The sequence below is a fragment of the Lissotriton helveticus genome (genome assembly GCF_964261635.1).
Source record: "Lissotriton helveticus chromosome 1_1 unlocalized genomic scaffold, aLisHel1.1 SUPER_1_unloc_54, whole genome shotgun sequence".
NCBI classification, from domain to species: domain Eukaryota; kingdom Metazoa; phylum Chordata; class Amphibia; order Caudata; family Salamandridae; genus Lissotriton; species Lissotriton helveticus.
The window spans coordinates 1,652,662-1,669,051 of NW_027611697.1; the positions used below are offsets into that span (position 1 = coordinate 1,652,662).

The 16,390-nt window shown below is 44.5% G+C and overlaps 1 long non-coding RNA gene and 1 pseudogene across 1 annotated transcript in view; both read left to right on the forward strand.

The window, feature by feature from the left end:
- Positions 1–8,447, forward strand: part of LOC144806220 (uncharacterized) — a 28,204-nt gene extending 19,757 nt beyond the window's left edge. The window contains exons 2-3 of the long non-coding RNA XR_013605729.1: positions 316–383; positions 7,716–8,447. This is a non-coding gene — a long non-coding RNA (uncharacterized LOC144806220). The remainder of the gene's footprint in view (positions 1–315; positions 384–7,715) is intronic.
- Positions 8,448–8,478: 31 nt separating this feature from the next.
- Positions 8,479–12,045, forward strand: LOC144806223 (uncharacterized; annotated as a pseudogene).
- Positions 12,046–16,390: the final 4,345 nt, after the last annotated feature.

Consider the following 16,390-nt stretch of genomic DNA (forward strand, 5'->3'; position numbering starts at 1 on the left):
TGCCCCATGAGGGCAGAATGTGTTAATCAATAAAACAACGGTGTCCCAGAGACCGAGGGGATTGAAACACCTCCAGTACTCCGAAACCTTTGTTTCAAAGCTGTTGCTGTGAAACTTGAACAGTTATCAGCCGCATGCGGGACCACGCTGGTTAATTGTTGAACATTCACAGCAATAGCTGTTTAAAGGAGGCTGAAGTCAGACTCTGGCTCTCCGTGGGCTCGGTTGTTTTGTAAATCCAGGACGGTTATTTGTAAAATGTGATGAAGTGGGATTGTCGTCTGATGCAAAATGATTTCTTTACTTTCTTTCAAGGTATTCTGGGATGACAGGCAGTGCAGCGTGGCTGCCACCCTTGGGGGAACAAAACAAACAATTGTCAGGTAAGGATTCCTATAACTCTATGTTTCCTTTTCCCCTGTTTCTTCTTTCTCTCTTCCCTTTCTTGATCTCTGTTTTGTTTTTGTCTCTTCAGCTTCAACATTTGACTCTCTCTGTGCACTATTCTTCTTGTTATCAAACTTCTGATAATAATCTGATGGAGCCACATTCCACTCTTGGAACATGTTGGGGGGGTGCACTGCAGATCCAGTTCCTTTTTAGGTCAGTTTAGCCCAGCATATCCTTTACCCTTATCACATTTGTCTCCTCCTCTACACCACGTGATGGTGGTTCACCCTGATTAGAGGTGCCACGCTGTTGCGCTGCTACTGCGTTTAGAAAGTGACTGTGATTTTAAAATGTTATTGAATCATTGTGTGCGTTCTAATGGGGGGAATGTTTTAAAAACTATTATAATTGCTTACTTGTGTGGGGTTACTGCATTCTTTCCAGGCACTCTTCTGCTTCTTTCTTCATCTCGGGGAGGGGGGCTTGTGGGGCTCTTTTGCTCATTCCCCGGTCCACCACGGCTCGCCAATTGTATGGAGAGAAGTGAGTGTTTCACTCTTGCTGCTCTACTCCACTTCCTGTCTCATATCGATGGGCAGCGCTTTAGTTGCTCCTGACTGGCCCAGCTATTTAATCAGGACGCGCAGTGAACGCACGCAGCAGGCGCACCAAAGGCACGCCTGTCTGTGTTAGTCTGTGTTAGTCTCTGCCAAGTTTATGCCTTGTGCCAGGGACGCTGGCCTTTTTATTGTAGACCCTTGTTTACCCGAGAGGACAGCTCTTGGAGCTTCAAGAGAGAAGGATAGAACAATGTGCACTGCAGGTCGATGAACTGTGAGCATTGGGCTATATGAGTGTGTTAACTGTAAGACAGTCATTCCATTGGGGGTAGCTAAAAAACCCAAGGGGAAACGTGTCAGCCCTACCCTTACCCATGAAACAGTCCTTTTCAGGGTATCTCCTGATCTCTGATTAAACATAGGGCAGAATTTAATGATTGTGTCTCCTCCCGTAGGCCTGATTGGGTATTTATTACTGAAACCTGGGCTAGAGAATGCTCAGAGCCTGACCTGGAGGAGGCCATCCTTTCAGGGTATGCTCTGTCCAAACTTGATAGGGGGGGTTGGGAGTACTTTATAAAGACACCTTCTTGTGCTTCTCTGAAGCCCTCACCACTCCCTCAGATCCCTATCAGGCCCTACATTTCTCCTTGAAGATCCTACCCACTGATAGTTTTGTGGGAGTGGTCACTTACCAGCCTCCCGGACCCAGAGGAATGTTTAATCAGGACTTCAGCAATCGGATTGAGCCTTATTTGGCTAGATCCACTGTCACTCTTTTGGGTGATTTTAACTTCTATTTGGAGAAAACTCTGTGCTCTGAAACGCAGGTATTCCTGGAAACTATGGACTCCTGTGGACTCCATTCCTCAGCTGGTGAGGAGCCCCTCTCATACGGTGGACACATTCTGGATGGGATCTTCTCTAACGATCCGAGGATAGAGGTGAAGGATCCCATCCCACTCGCTTGGTCTGATCATTCCATTTTTTCTGCAAATTGCAGAATCTCACCCTGGTCCCTATTTTAAGAACTGGGTGGAGATGAAGAGAAACCTTAGCCGCATAAATAAGGAGGGTCTTCTAATTAAGCTTCACAATTATTGCTGTCTCCCCCACCTGGATGTTAACTCAATCTATGATGATTTTTATAACTGGCTCTTGCTGGCTCTGGACTCTCTTGCCCCTCTTAAGGAGCATTATGTGGCCTGAAAACGCCCTTCAGTGCCCTGGTTCACCGAAAGGTTGAGAAACCTTAGGCAGGAATGGTGACAGCAGGAAAGAATATGGTGCCGTGAGCGTATCCCAGCCGAAAGGGACCTGCATAAACTCAGATTGAAGGAATATAGGCTAGCTATTAATGAGGAAAAGGTCATCTACTATCCCAAGATGACGGAATACATCAAATCCCAGAGGGAACTCTTCACTGTGATTAATTCCCTCTTAGCCCCCTCGGCCTCTGCCAACACCGAGGTCTCCCAGGAGCTATGTGATAAAAAAGCATGCTTTTTTATGACAAAATCAAGGACATATATTCCTCCCTGGAGATATCCAATATCGGAGGGTCAAAGGCTGAGCGTCCTTCAGATTCTCTGGTAGCTCCTCCAAAGGATTGCCGCTTGAGCGCCTTTCCCCCTATACTTCAAGAAGACGCGGATGTTAAGGGGAATTAGATCTGGCTCCCCTATGGAGCCCTGTCCCCTGAAGATCCTGAAACTAGGAATGGAGGCTATTGTTCCTCCTTTGACCGTAGTTCTTAATGCCATTATTACTTCTGGCCAGTATCCCACTGCCTGGATGACGGCCGTGGTTAAACCTCTCTGGATCCGGCGGAACTAAAGAACTACAGTTCAATTTCCTGTTGCCCGTCCCAGCTAAAATCTTGGAGAAACACCTGAACCTCCATCTTAGCACCTATCTGGAGGATCATCACTTGCTCGATGGCTCGCAACATGGGTTCAGAAGTGAGCACAGTACCGAGACGGCATTAAACGTTGTTTTTAACAACTTTCGACAACAGGTCGACACAGGTCAAACCACCTTACTGACCCTTCTGTACCTAACGGCAGCCTTCGATACCATCTCTCCCCTTAGATTGGCTGGGAGGCTCAATTGAGTTTAAAGCCCTCTGTTTGGTGCACAAGGCCTTTTATAATATGGGATCTGAAGACATTAAAAAACAGTTTCGGAGATATGTCCCTGGTAAGCAGTTAAGATCTTGCAGCAAGAATATGGTGACTGTGCCTAGATTCAGGAAATCTAGATGGGGGGGGAGGTCCTTTTCGCTGGCTGCGGCCAATTTGTTGAACTCCCTTCCTCTTTCAATTTCGATTCTGGAAACTCATTCCTCAATCCGTAAGGCCTTGAAGACCTGGCTCTTTACCAATACGAATCTGTACGCCCTGTATCTATGGACACCCCTGATCATGATCCCTATCCGCAGCGCCTTGATGACCCTGGGCTAAGTTGACAGAATTTGTAGTATGGTCATTTCCTCAAAGGATTTGAATGAACACCACGTGGCAATATTTTTTGGGGTGTGTGCAGGACGCTCAGGCCACATGGGTGGCTGGGGCTGACGTGTGAAGGTGTCGGGAGGAGATCCAATGAAGTCTTTAAGTCACTTTCCATTTTTTTCGTCTTTCCCAGGAATAAGGCAGCAAGTTCTTCGCAGTTAGGCTGCTGATTAGACCCAGAAGGCAGGTTGGGGCTGCCTGTTAGATTGCAATTTAACAAGTTCAAACAGTTATTTAGGTCGATTCCTGGCATTGTTTAGTTATTTCCTAAAGACGTTTGCTTTTGAGCTATGTATGTGTTTGTTGTAAATGATTCTTAGAGATCTCACTTGCTGGAGGTGTTCAAGCGAGGAGTAGAATCTTAGATTGCATCTTTCAGCGTTTAGACTACCATTGTACCAAGGCTCGGAGTCTTTGGTGGGCACTCTTTTTGGTTGGAGGGGTGCCATAGAGTCTAGAATGTTTGTCATTGAATTAGTGTAATGATCAGTAAGGTCCTAGACATCTGACTTGTCTTCGGGAGGTGGAATGATATCATTGCTGATAGATGTTAGTTCATTCAGGTTTATGTTTCGAGGGTTCCTTTTCCAGGGTCCGTTTTTTTTATGTGAACCTTTTTTGAGGACAGTGATTCAGTGATGAGCAAAGAGATACAGTGGTGGTCTGTCCAATCACATGGAATGATAGATTCCAGTTGAATGGAATTAGCTTTAGAGATAATTAGATCCAAGGTCGCTCTCAGTTTGTGGGTAGGACTTTCGCATATTTGGATCAAGTTTAGATCAGCTAGGAAGGTTTTTAGGCTAATCACTGATAGGTCATTTGGGTCATTCCAGTAGAGGTTGAAATCACCAAGGAAGATTTGGGCGCAGTATACACCGGAGTTGTTTCTGATGATTTCTATAATTTGTTCAATGGATGGGAGGTTATCTCCTGGAGGGTGGTAAAACGCATGCAGTTTGTATCGAGGCCTATCTTTACTCAGGATATTGATGCCTAGGTATTCACACAAGATGAGAGTAACGGTTTGTGCTTGCTTCACAGAGAGATTATTGCAGTGAGTACAGGGGTTACCTCCACCAGGTCTGTTTGGCCGATCTAATCTGATAATGTCGCAGCTGGGCGGTGCTAGAATGTTGAGCGTTGGAGTGAAGGAGTCATTTAGACAAGTTTCAGTCAGGACTATCAGGTCAAGATCATAAGTAAGGATAAGGTCAGCAATATCCACTGCGTGTTTAGATGCCGATCTGCAATTGAGTAGCGTACATTTCAGGTGGGGTATGGCGACAGCGGAGGCAGCCTGAGTGATCGGAATTTGCTTGAAGTTGGAATTGTTACCTACTCTGGGATTGGGCCTAGCATCTCTATGTGGATTTGACTGAAGGAGGAGGGAGTAAATATTGTTGTCCGATTGGGTATCTTTCATCCTGATGGGTCGGGAGGATGCGTGGGGGTAGGGAAATGTCTTCGAGGTCAAATGAGGAGACGTTGAGATTGCTGATATCCCATTGGAAGTGCGGGGTGACTTCCGTCTAACGTGGTTGTTATTGGATCCCCTCTGTGATGGGATTACAAACATATTTAACTCTGGTAAGAAACACTCAGCATAGATTCTACTTAACAAGGCTAAGATTTGGCACACTACATTATATAACAGCATTCTCAAATAAGGAAAAATGGCTCTATATTTTACCAAACTGCCAGTGTGAGGGAAAGACCCCCCAGTCCACTATGCACTTCTTACTGTTTTGTACCTTTTATAAAGATTTCTAGAGAATTGTTATAAAACCGCTTTTTTAATCAATAGGCTTTATCATTATAAACACGCTTTTAACTTTTTATGTACGATGGATAATATAAAAACTGTTTATTCTGTTATTAATTTTATACAAAGGGCGATTAGGAGAGAAAGGATTTGTCACATCTGGATGCATTAATATCTGAAAAACCTGATGACTGCCTTTAGTTGTGTCAATATTCCGTTATGTTGATATCATCTATCATCCTAATCTCAAATATGTTTATGAATCATTTTTTCTTCCCCTTGTGTTATATGTTAGGATTTTGCACAAAAATGCTTGTTTTGTACATATGCGATTTTTGCACTGATAATTATCAGAGTACCACATATTGAATAAAGATGTAATGCCTGTTATGAAATACTGTTTTTTTAAAAGATGTAAATATTTGAAAACTGTTTTTATTTATGTGTATATAGTACCTTCTGTCTAGTATGCTTTATGGTTGTATATTTTACACCAAATAAAGCTGGTTTGACTTGACTTGACAATTGAATTGCTAAAGGGAGTGTCTATTCTTACCCATCGGCCTGGTGGCACACCAACAATTAGCGAGCTCGGAGGTGAGGGATATTAGGCTTTAAACCTCAACCATAAGTTGATGAAGCTCTTGAGAGAGCTTAGTGAGTTTGGGCTCATTAGTAATGCGGAAACAGGAGGTCGTGATGGGGCCAGCAGTCCAGTTGAAACTGCTCTGGTTTATGGTGTTAGGGAGAAGCTGAGTTGGGTGAACCAGGGGAGCGGGGAATAGAGCTGGAGTCATGATTGAGGAGTGGGGGTGAGGGACTCATAAACAGATTGATGAGTCGATAGGCGCCATGTTATTGGTCATGTTAGGGGGTTCCGAGAGAGCAAGTGTCAGGGTTTGCCAGAAAGGGTGTCACAGATGCATCAGTGCTGACAGCGGGGGCTCAGCACTTTCACCCATTCTTTTTAATCTTCTCCTGGAGCCCCTGGCAAACGCATTGAACTTGGCGAACATTCTTCTGTGTTATTGCATTGTTTGCATCACATTTTCCTAGAGCCTGGCCTGTGTTATTGCATTGTTTGCATCAATCCTAGTGCCTGGCCTGTGTTATTACATTGTTTGCATAAGATTCTCCTAGTACCTGGCCCATGTTATTGCATTGTTTGCATAAGATTCCTCTAGTGCCTGACCTGTGTTATTGCATTGTATGCATCAACCCTAGTGCCTGGCTCGTGTTATTGCATTGTTTGCATCACATTTTCCTAGTGCTTGGCATGCGTTATTGCATTGTTTATATCAGTCCTAGTGCCTGGCCTATGTTATTGCATTGTTTGCATCAATCCTTGTGCTGGGCCTGTGTTATTGCATTGTTTGCATCAACCCGAGTGCCTGGCCTGTGTTATTGCGTTGTTTGCATCAGATTCTCCTCGTGCCTGTCCTGTGTTATTGCATTGTTTGCATCAGATTCTCCTCGTGCCTGTCCTGTGTTATTGCATTGTTTGCATCAGATTCTCCTCGTGCCTGTCCTGTGTTATTGCATTGTTTGGATCATATTCTCCTCATGCCTGGCCTGTGTTATTGCATTGTTTGCATCAGATTCTCCTAGTGCATGGCCTGTGTTATTGCGCTGTTTGCATCAGATTCTCCTCGTGCCTGGCTTTTATTATTGCATTGTTTGCATAAGATTCTCCTAGTGCCTGGCGTGTGTTATTGCATTGTTTGCATCCGTTTATTCTAGTGCTTGGCCCATTTTATTGCATTGTTTGCGTCAGATTCTCCAAGTCCCTGGCCTATGTTATTGCATTTTTGTTTCTTTAACAGTTTTATATAGCGCAAACTTGACCCGAAGGTATCGGGTATCAGAGCGCTTTACACGAACACCAGTTGCATTACATGAGGACACATTAATTTTTGTTAGGCACGGGGAGATTAAGTGATTTGCTCAGAATCACAGGATGTTGCGCGTCCTTGCCGAGACTCGAACCTGGTTCCCCAGATTTGAGGTCGACCGCGCTAGCCATTAGGCCAACTCCTTTCTCCATTGTATTGCATTGTTGCATTGCATTGTTTGCATAAAATCCTTCTAGTACCTGACCTGTGTTATTGCATTGTTTGCGCCAGAGTGTCCTCGTGCCTGGCCGCTGACTGCAAGGACACTGCACTCTTCCTGCAGTTTGAATCTACTTCCTATTTATGTAGCAACAGACAGCACAACATGTCTGCCAGAGATATTGTAAGGTCAGAAACAGTAAATAGGTAAGTAGGTATGGTGGAAAACAAACTGTTGAGTAAGATTTTCATCGAAGAAGCTGCTTTGATAGACGGCAAAACATCCATGTGGAAACATCATCAGTAGGACAATGGTACATGGAATGATAATGGTAGATTTATTTACACTTCTGTGCAGTGTGTGCGTGTCACTTATTGTTCTTTTCTTCCACTCTCATTGGATGCTAGTAATTTTAAATATCTTTACATCCAACAGAAAACCATCCTTGAATGTATGAAATGACCATCTATAATGAAGCTAATGTTGTAAGTCTTCAATAATAGAAGAAATAATGAGCTACAGTATTCAGCAAAACATCAGTGCAGTCAGCGACAGAGGAACCTGCACACAAACAGACAGATCCCGGATGAAGCATCAAGGGCAGTTCGGTGATTGTAAGAGGCTGAGCTGTGCACCTCCACGCCACGAGACGAAGAAATTACCTCTACAAAATTAAGGCAACAACAATAACCAACAACCTCCTGTATAAACACGTGTCCAACACCAGCTTTGATCGTGGGATCAGTATGATGTGATTACGGCAGTGCTCTGTATTCTAATATAATGACAAGCCATCATTTAGTGCTCTAGGTGAATTGTAAACTCTTTCTGGGTAACTCACAACAGCCAGAGAAAAGCACAACAGAGCGGAGCCAGACAATTGACAGGTAAAGGAAAGAGGAGTTCTTGTATCTACAATACAACAGACTGTCCTAATTTGCACCAGCCAAAAGGAAGATACATCTTTACCCGCAAGCGTGCATAGCCATAATCCAATCTAAAGGCACAATCACCTACAAAGACACCTTCTACGTATTAGGAGTGTGGCAAATGTTTGGTGGCTATTGCATTTTATTGTTAAAACAGAAATCAAATGTGTAAAATACCGCACACATATAAAGTGTGTGAGAAAAACACAAGTGCTTTATCAGCCATGTTGGCCCATTAGGAAATACAGTCAAGGGATATAGATAAATATATACCCGACCCAAAGACACTAACCAAGAAAGAAGAATCATACACATGCAGCAAGAGCTTTAGTTTGTCATCACTACTCAAGCTTCATCAGCACACGTACACAGGACAAAAACCTTTCAAGTACAGTGAATGTGTAAAGAGCTTTAGTCACTTATCAAACCTCCAAATTCATCAGCGAACACACACAGGGGAAAAACCATTCAAGTGCACTGAATGTGCAAAGTACTTTAGTAACTTATCAGAACTACAAAGACACCAGCGAACACACACAGGGGAAAAGCCATTCAAGTGCAGTGAATGTGTGAAGAGCTTTAGTCAGTTATTAAACCTCCAAATTCATCAGCGAACACACACAGGGGAAAAGCCATTTAAATGCAGTGAATGTTTAAAGAGCTTTAGTCGATTATCAGTGCTTCAAAGCCATCAGCGAACACACACGGGGGAAAAACCATTCAAGTGCACTGAATGTGCAAAGTTCTTTAGTGAGTTATCAAGCCTTCGAAGACATCAGCGAACACACACGGGGGGAAAGCCATTCAAGTGCAGTGAATGTTTAAAGAGCTTTAGTCGATTATCAGTGCTTCAAAGTCATCAGCGAACACACACAGGGGAAAAACCCTATCATTGTAGTGAATGTGACAGTAGTTTTCGAGACTCTTCAGCATTAAGGAATCATCAGCAAACTCACACAGGAGAAAAACGATTCAAGTGCAGTGAATGTGGAAAGAGCGTTAGGCGATTATCAGTGCTTCAAAGTCATCTGCGAACACACATGGGGGAAAAACCATTCAAGTGCACTGAATGTGCAAAGTACTTTAGTAAATTATCAGTGCTTCAAAGCCATCAGCGAACACACACGGGGGAAAAACCATTCAAGTGCACTGAATGTGCAAAGTGCTTTAGTGAGTTATCAAACCTTCGAAGACATCAGCGAACACACACGGGGGAAAAGCCATTCAAGTGCAGTGAATGTTTAAAGAGCTTTAGTCGATTATCAGTGCTTCAAAGTCATCAGCGAACACACACAGGGGAAAAACCCTATCATTGTAGTGAATGTGACAGTAGTTTTCGAGACTCTTCAGCATTAAGGAATCATCAGCAAACTCACACAGGAGAAAAACGATTCAAGTGCAATGAATGTGGGAAGAGCTTTATTCGATTATCACACCTACAATGTCATCAGCAAACACACACAGGGGAAAAGCCATTCAAGTGCAGTGAATGTGTAAAGAGCTTTAGTCGGTTATCACAACTTCAGTGTCATCAGCGAGCACACACAGGGGAAAAGCCATTTAAATGCAGTGAATGTTTAAAGAGCTTTAGTCGATTATCAGTGCTTCAAAGCCATCAGCGAACACACACGGGGGAAAAACCATTCAAGTGCACTGAATGTGTAAAGAGCTTTAGTCGGTTATCACAACTTCAGTGTCATCAGCGAACACACACAGGGGAAAAGCCATTTAAATGCAGTGAATGTTTAAAGAGCTTTAGTCGATTATCAGTGCTTCAAAGTCATCAGAGAACACACACAGGGGAAAAACCCTATCATTGTAGTGAATGTGACAGTAGTTTTCGAGACTCTTCAGCATTAAGGAATCATCAGCAAACTCACACAGGAGAAAAACGATTCAAGTGCAATGAATGTGGGAAGAGCTTTATTCGATTATCAGACCTACAATGTCATCAGCAAACACACACAGGGGAAAAGCCATTCAAGTGCAGTGAATGTGTAAAGAGCTTTAGTCGGTTATCACAACTTCAGTGTCATCAGCGAACACACACAGGGGAAAAGCCATTTAAATGCAGTGAATGTTTAAAGAGCTTTAGTCGATTATCAGTGCTTCAAAGCCATCAGCGAACACACACGGGGGAAAAACCATTCAAGTGCACTGAATGTGCAAAGTGCTTTAGTGAGTTTTCATGCCTTCGAAGACATCAGCGAACACACACGGGGGAAAAGCCATTCAAGTGCAGTGAATGTTTAAAGAGCTTTAGTCGATTATCAGTGCTTCAAAGTCATCAGCGAACACACACAGGGGAAAAACTCTATCATTGTAGTGAATGTGACAGTAGTTTTCGAGACTCTTCAGCATTAAGGAATCATCAGCAAACTCACACAGGAGAAAAACCATTCAAGTGCAGTGAATGTGTAAAGAGCTTTAGTCGGTTATCACAACTTCAGTGTCATCAGCGAACACACACAGGGGAAAAGCCATTTAAATGCAGTGAATGTTTAAAGAGCTTTAGTCGATTATCAGTGCTTCAAAGCCATCAGCGAACACACACGGGGGAAAAACCATTCAAGTGCAGTGAATGTGTGAAGAGCTTTAGTCGATTATCAGACCTACAAAGACATCAGTGAACACACACAGTTGAAAAACCATACCATTGCAATGAATGTTTGAAGAGCTTTAGTCTGTTATCAAGCCTTCAAAGACACCAGCGTAGACACACACAGGGGAAAAACCATTCAAGTGTAGTGAATATGCAAAGTGCTTTAGTCAGTTATCAAGCCTTCGAAGACATAATCGAACACACACAGGGGAAAATCAAGTTCAAGTGCACTGAATGTGCAAAGTGCTTTAGTCATTTATCAAGCCTACAAAGTGATCAGCGAGCACACACGGGGGAAAAACCATTCAAGTGCAGTGAATGTGTGAAGAGCTTTAGACAGTTATCAGACCTACAATGTCATCAGCAAATACACACGGGTAATAAACCCTATCATTGCAGCGAATGTGACTGCAGTTTTCGCAGCTCTTTAGCATGAAGGTGCCATCAGCGAACTCACACAGGAGAAAAACCATTCAAATGCAGTGAATGTGAAAAGTGCTTTAGTTGGTTATCACAACTTCAGAGTCATCAGCGAGCACACACGGGGAAAAACCCTATTATTGTAGTGAATGTGACAGTATTTTCCGCTTCTCTTCAGCATTAAGGTATCCTCAGCGAACTCACACAGGAGAAAAACCATTCAAGTGCAATGAATGTGGGAAGAGCTTTAATTGATTATCAGAGCTACAAAGTCATCAGCGAACACACAGGGAGAAAACATAGAAGGGCGCTGAAAGTGTGAAGGACTTTTGATAGACTAGCAGTAAAGAAGAAAAACAGATAACAGTATTTGCAGAATTATAAAACTGTTTGTTTCCAGAGACTGTTCATATCACTACACAAAGCAAAGCAACATGATGCACCAGGATACACAGTTGGAGGCGAGCACAATGTGGATTAAAAGAAAAGAAACATTCTTGTTTTTTATTTGGTGAAGAAGAGATACAAAGAAAAAAATTAAATCGCACCTGATCACACTTCCTGTAAAAGCAACACTGAACAATACTGGGACTAACAATGGTATTTTCAGCTAACTCGTGGGATTAGTGTCCGCAGAGAGTAGAGCGGGATGCAGCTCTATCTGTAGAGAGTAGAGTGGGATGCAGCTCTATCTGCAGAAAGTAGAGTGGTACACAGCTCGGTCCGCAGAGAGTAGAGTGGGACACAGCTCCGTCGGCAGAGAGTATTTTAAAAAAAAATGTTTTTATTGTTGTATCAATATTCCAATCATATACATACAACCAGTTTCCAATTTCGTTACAATGTTATCATCTTATGTTGTAAAGTAGAAGCAATAAAGGAGTGCAATTTTCCATTTTCTCCCTGTCTCTTTCGTCTACAAAGAACGTTCATAAACTCTTCCCCCTCCCCCCACAGCACTTACTGAACACACAATTCTCAATATATCTGGTAATGCCTCATGAGTGTATAACTTTATCACTGTTGTAACTGTCGACCCCCTGCCCTTGTACTGCATATGATTCGTATCATTAGATCAGGTTCCGCAACCTGGTCTGCGGGTGAACCATGAACGTGTACGGCTTGTCCAGTAACTAGGTATCCGGTGATACGGGGTGTAGACATAAAACCTTGATTCGCCGGTTCATCGCTAAAGCCTACTCAAAGTGCACCGTAGCGCGTGTGTCGAACTCTAGTAGTAGTGTGTTCCAGTCTAGTGAGATGTGTGTTTTCCTAAGACCGCTGCGTTCCTCTCTCTGCAGTTCTACCCCTTCCGCCTTCCCCCATCTCATTACCTCTCCATGCCAGCTCTCAATGTCCGGTGGCTTAGGTGATTTCCACCTCATCGCTATTGCACGTTTAGCCAACAACAGTGCCAGGTCCACAAATCTAGTAGCAACACTTCTTTTCTTTTCTTTGTATCCCAGACCCAGGACGCCGAAGAGCAGGGACGTGTAAGGTCTGTTCGGGGCCACAGCTTTTAAAATCTCATGTATTGTTACCCAATAATGCCCGAGCTTGGGACAGTCCCAGAACATATGCAGAAGGCCCGCGTCTTCCGCGGTACATCTGGGGCATGTATTCGCTGACTCCGGGAACATTGCATGCAGCCTATGTGGAGTCAGGTATGCTCTGTGGACTACCATTAGCTGAATGAATTTGAACTTCGGGTTGCGTGCTATTTTCTTGGGATATTTCAGTACCGTTTCCCATTCTTTGTCCCCGAGGGCTCTGCCGGCGTCCACTTCCCAGCGGGTCCGGAGGGGCTGCAGTGATATCGCTCTGCCCAAACGAATGCCGTTGGTCAGCCACTTCGTTAGGTGACTACCCGCCCCCATAAGGTATTGCATTGTAAGTAGTGTGTTCGTATCTGGTTCCTGTCCGTCCCTTGCCCAATGCGTGGTTATGTAATGTGAAATTTGCGCGTGAGTGAGAAACAGTGCCCCTGGAGTCTGGTGTAACCCGGTGAAATCTGCGTGTGATAATAGACTGCCATCCAAGAAAAAATCCCCGACAGTTAACACTCCCGCGTCATGCCATAATTTCAGCCTGCGTTCCGTTAGTGTACCAGTTCCCAGGGGGATCCCCAGCAGCGGTATTGTGGGGGTGTATGTAGAGTGTTTGTTAGCGTATCTGACTGCTGCCTTCCAGTGTTGGAGTGCCAGCCTGAGCAAAGGTGGGCCAGAGTTCATTACCTTGGCATGCGGTAGTAGCAACCGGTGTATCTCTCCTCTTGCCCTATCAGCATCAGATATATTCAGCTCATGAAGGTTGCGGCCCGCTAGCCAGTAGGCCAGCCACTGCAGCTGGCACGCGTAGCTATAAGCAATTAGGTCCGGTACTCCCATACCTCCCCTGTCTGTCGGCAGTTGCAATTTTACCAGGCTGATTCGTCTCCTGCCGGATCCCCACACCAACTCTGTTATGACCGTGTTTAGTGCTTTAAAAAAGGACATGGGTATTAGTATCGGTATGTTTGTGAAATAGTAGAGCATTCTGGGCAGTACCACCATTTTTGAGATAGTGACCCTACCCGCCACCGAGAGCGGCAACGTGGTCCAAAAGTGGACCTGTGTCTTCAGGGTAGTAAGGGCTTTACCTAGGTTACCATCTAGCATATCCTGTGCCCGCCTATAAATCTGTATACACAAATATTTGAAAGTCTCGGGCGCAATCCAGAAACTATGCGGTGTAAACTGCAGGTGTGTGTCCTCAAGAGACCCATGAAAGCTGAAAGCATACGATTTAATTTCATTTATAGTGAGACCCGACAGTCCCCTGAAATCTCTAAATATCTCTGGCAATGGTGTTAGCGGGCTCGACAGGTCTCTAAGAAACAATAAGATATCATCCGCGTAACCGGAGATAATATGATGAGTGTTTAGACTTGTCATCCCCTTGTCGACCTCCACAGTCCTTACCTTTAGCAGTAAGGGTTCTAAGGCGATAATGAAGAGCAAGGGCGACAGTGGGCAGCCCTGCCTAGTCCCTTTTGCTATTTCAAATTGTTCTGAGATACACTTGTTGGAACGGACATGTGCTGTGGGGCCCTTGTATAGTAATTTCACCCATGTAATGTATTCAGGTGGTATGCTGAATCTTGCCAGGACTGCGAACATGTAATCCCATCTCAGGGAGTCAAAGGCCTGTCTAAGGTCCAGGGAAATACATCCTTCCGTGTCTCCCACCCCATCACCCTGTGACATCAACTGACTGAGTCTTCGCAAATTCAGCGCGGTGCTCCTACCCGGTACAAAACCACACTGGTCTGGGTGTATTATGTCTGCGACACAGTGTGAGAGGCGGTTCGCTAGCAGCTTACTAAGGATTTTATAATCTGTGTTTAATAAGGATAGTGGTCGATCACTATCAGAGACACTATCAGTGCTTGTGATGTCGTGTCTGGCAGTGCGTTACCTTCTAGGGCTCCCTTGTACAACGTGTGTAATCTTGGGGCTAGGATATCAATGTATGTCAGGTAAAATTCAGCCGGCAAGCCGTCGGACCCCGGGGTTTTGTTCCTTGGCATCCCTTTAATGGCCTGTCTGATTTCCGCTAGCGATATGGGTTTCGACAACTCAGTTCTTTGTGTAGGTGTCAGTTGTGGGATGTATAAGTCTGAAAGGAAGCATTCCAGCTCATGTTCCAACAGTGTGGCATGTGGACCATATAGGTCAGCGTAATAATGTTTAAATGCGTTGTTAATTTCTAATTGGGGTCGTATTATTGATCCGTCTTGGTCTTTCACCTCCGTTATAGGAGCACCTTCTGGAGCGTTGCGTGTTAAGCGCGCCAGCAGGGGCCCTGCCCTGTCTGCTTGCATGTGTTGTCTGTTGGTATATTCCCTGTAATCTATTACTCGTAGTTCCTCTAATAACTCCGCATGTTGAATATGCGCCTCTGGAAGTTGAGTGAGGTTGTCAGCCGTACCCACAGTTTCGGTCCCAAGCAATGCCAGGCTACCTTCAACAGCCCGTAATTTGTCTAATACCAGGTGCTTGACCACAAACTTCATGCCCATCGCTTCCCCACGTATGGTTGCCTTAAACGCGTCCCATTCAATTTGTCTGGTACTGGCTGTGTTCTCATTTTTTGCAAAGTATGCGGTGCTGGCATCTAGTAAAGTGGATCGGAGAACCGAGTCCTCCAATAAGCCTGGCGATAAGCGCCAAGTTGGTACAGGGGTGGGGAGCCTCCCCCACTGTAATGTTAGTTCCACCGGATTGTGATCTGATAGTGTTTTGACCATATGGGTCACCGACAGTATGGACCCGGACAGTGTGCGTGAACAAAATATACGGTCTGTTCTAGTATGTAATTTATGAGGCGGAGAGTAAAACGTGTACTCCCTATGTGTCGTATTCAATGTCCTCCACGCATCAACAAGTTCCCAACCGTCAGCCCAAGACGCTAGTGCCGCAGCTTGCCATCTACTATCAGTGGCATGTAGTGGGGGTGTGATCTATCAAGTGCAATATCTAAGACTGCATTGCAGTCTCCTCCCACCACCCAGTCATGTGCCACCCACCCAGACATTACTCCACTAATATCCTGTAAGAATTTCGATTGCTCCGAGTTGGGCACATATATACAGCCCAGGACTATGCATAAACCATCCAGTAGCCCCCTTATAAACACATATCTCCCTTCCTTGTCCACCTTATGCTCCAAGACCCTGAAAGGGACAGTATTCCTGATCCAGAAGGCCATACCTCGGGAGAACGCTGAATATTCTGTGGCATATAACTGGCCTCTCCATTTCCGTAGTAGCTTAACACCCTCCTCTCTATTCAAATGAGTTTCCTGTATATACGCTATAGATATTTGGCGCCTGTTCAGTTGCGATAGAACTCTATGCCTCTTATGGACTGAGCCTAGGCCCCTCACATCCAGGTGCAGATTTTGTATTTATTAGGGGTCGACATGGCAAAAAACATTACTCTTACAAGACATTACTCTAAGGTTCAACTTGAACATCATGCTGGTATACAGTGTAAGTGTTACCTTTGTGCTGAACTCCCCAACTAAAAGGCACCTCCTCTTAAACTGTGAAGGGCCAAACCAAAGTACCCAACTGGGGTAGTAACAAATCACCATTGTGCCTACGCCTGGGGGGTGTG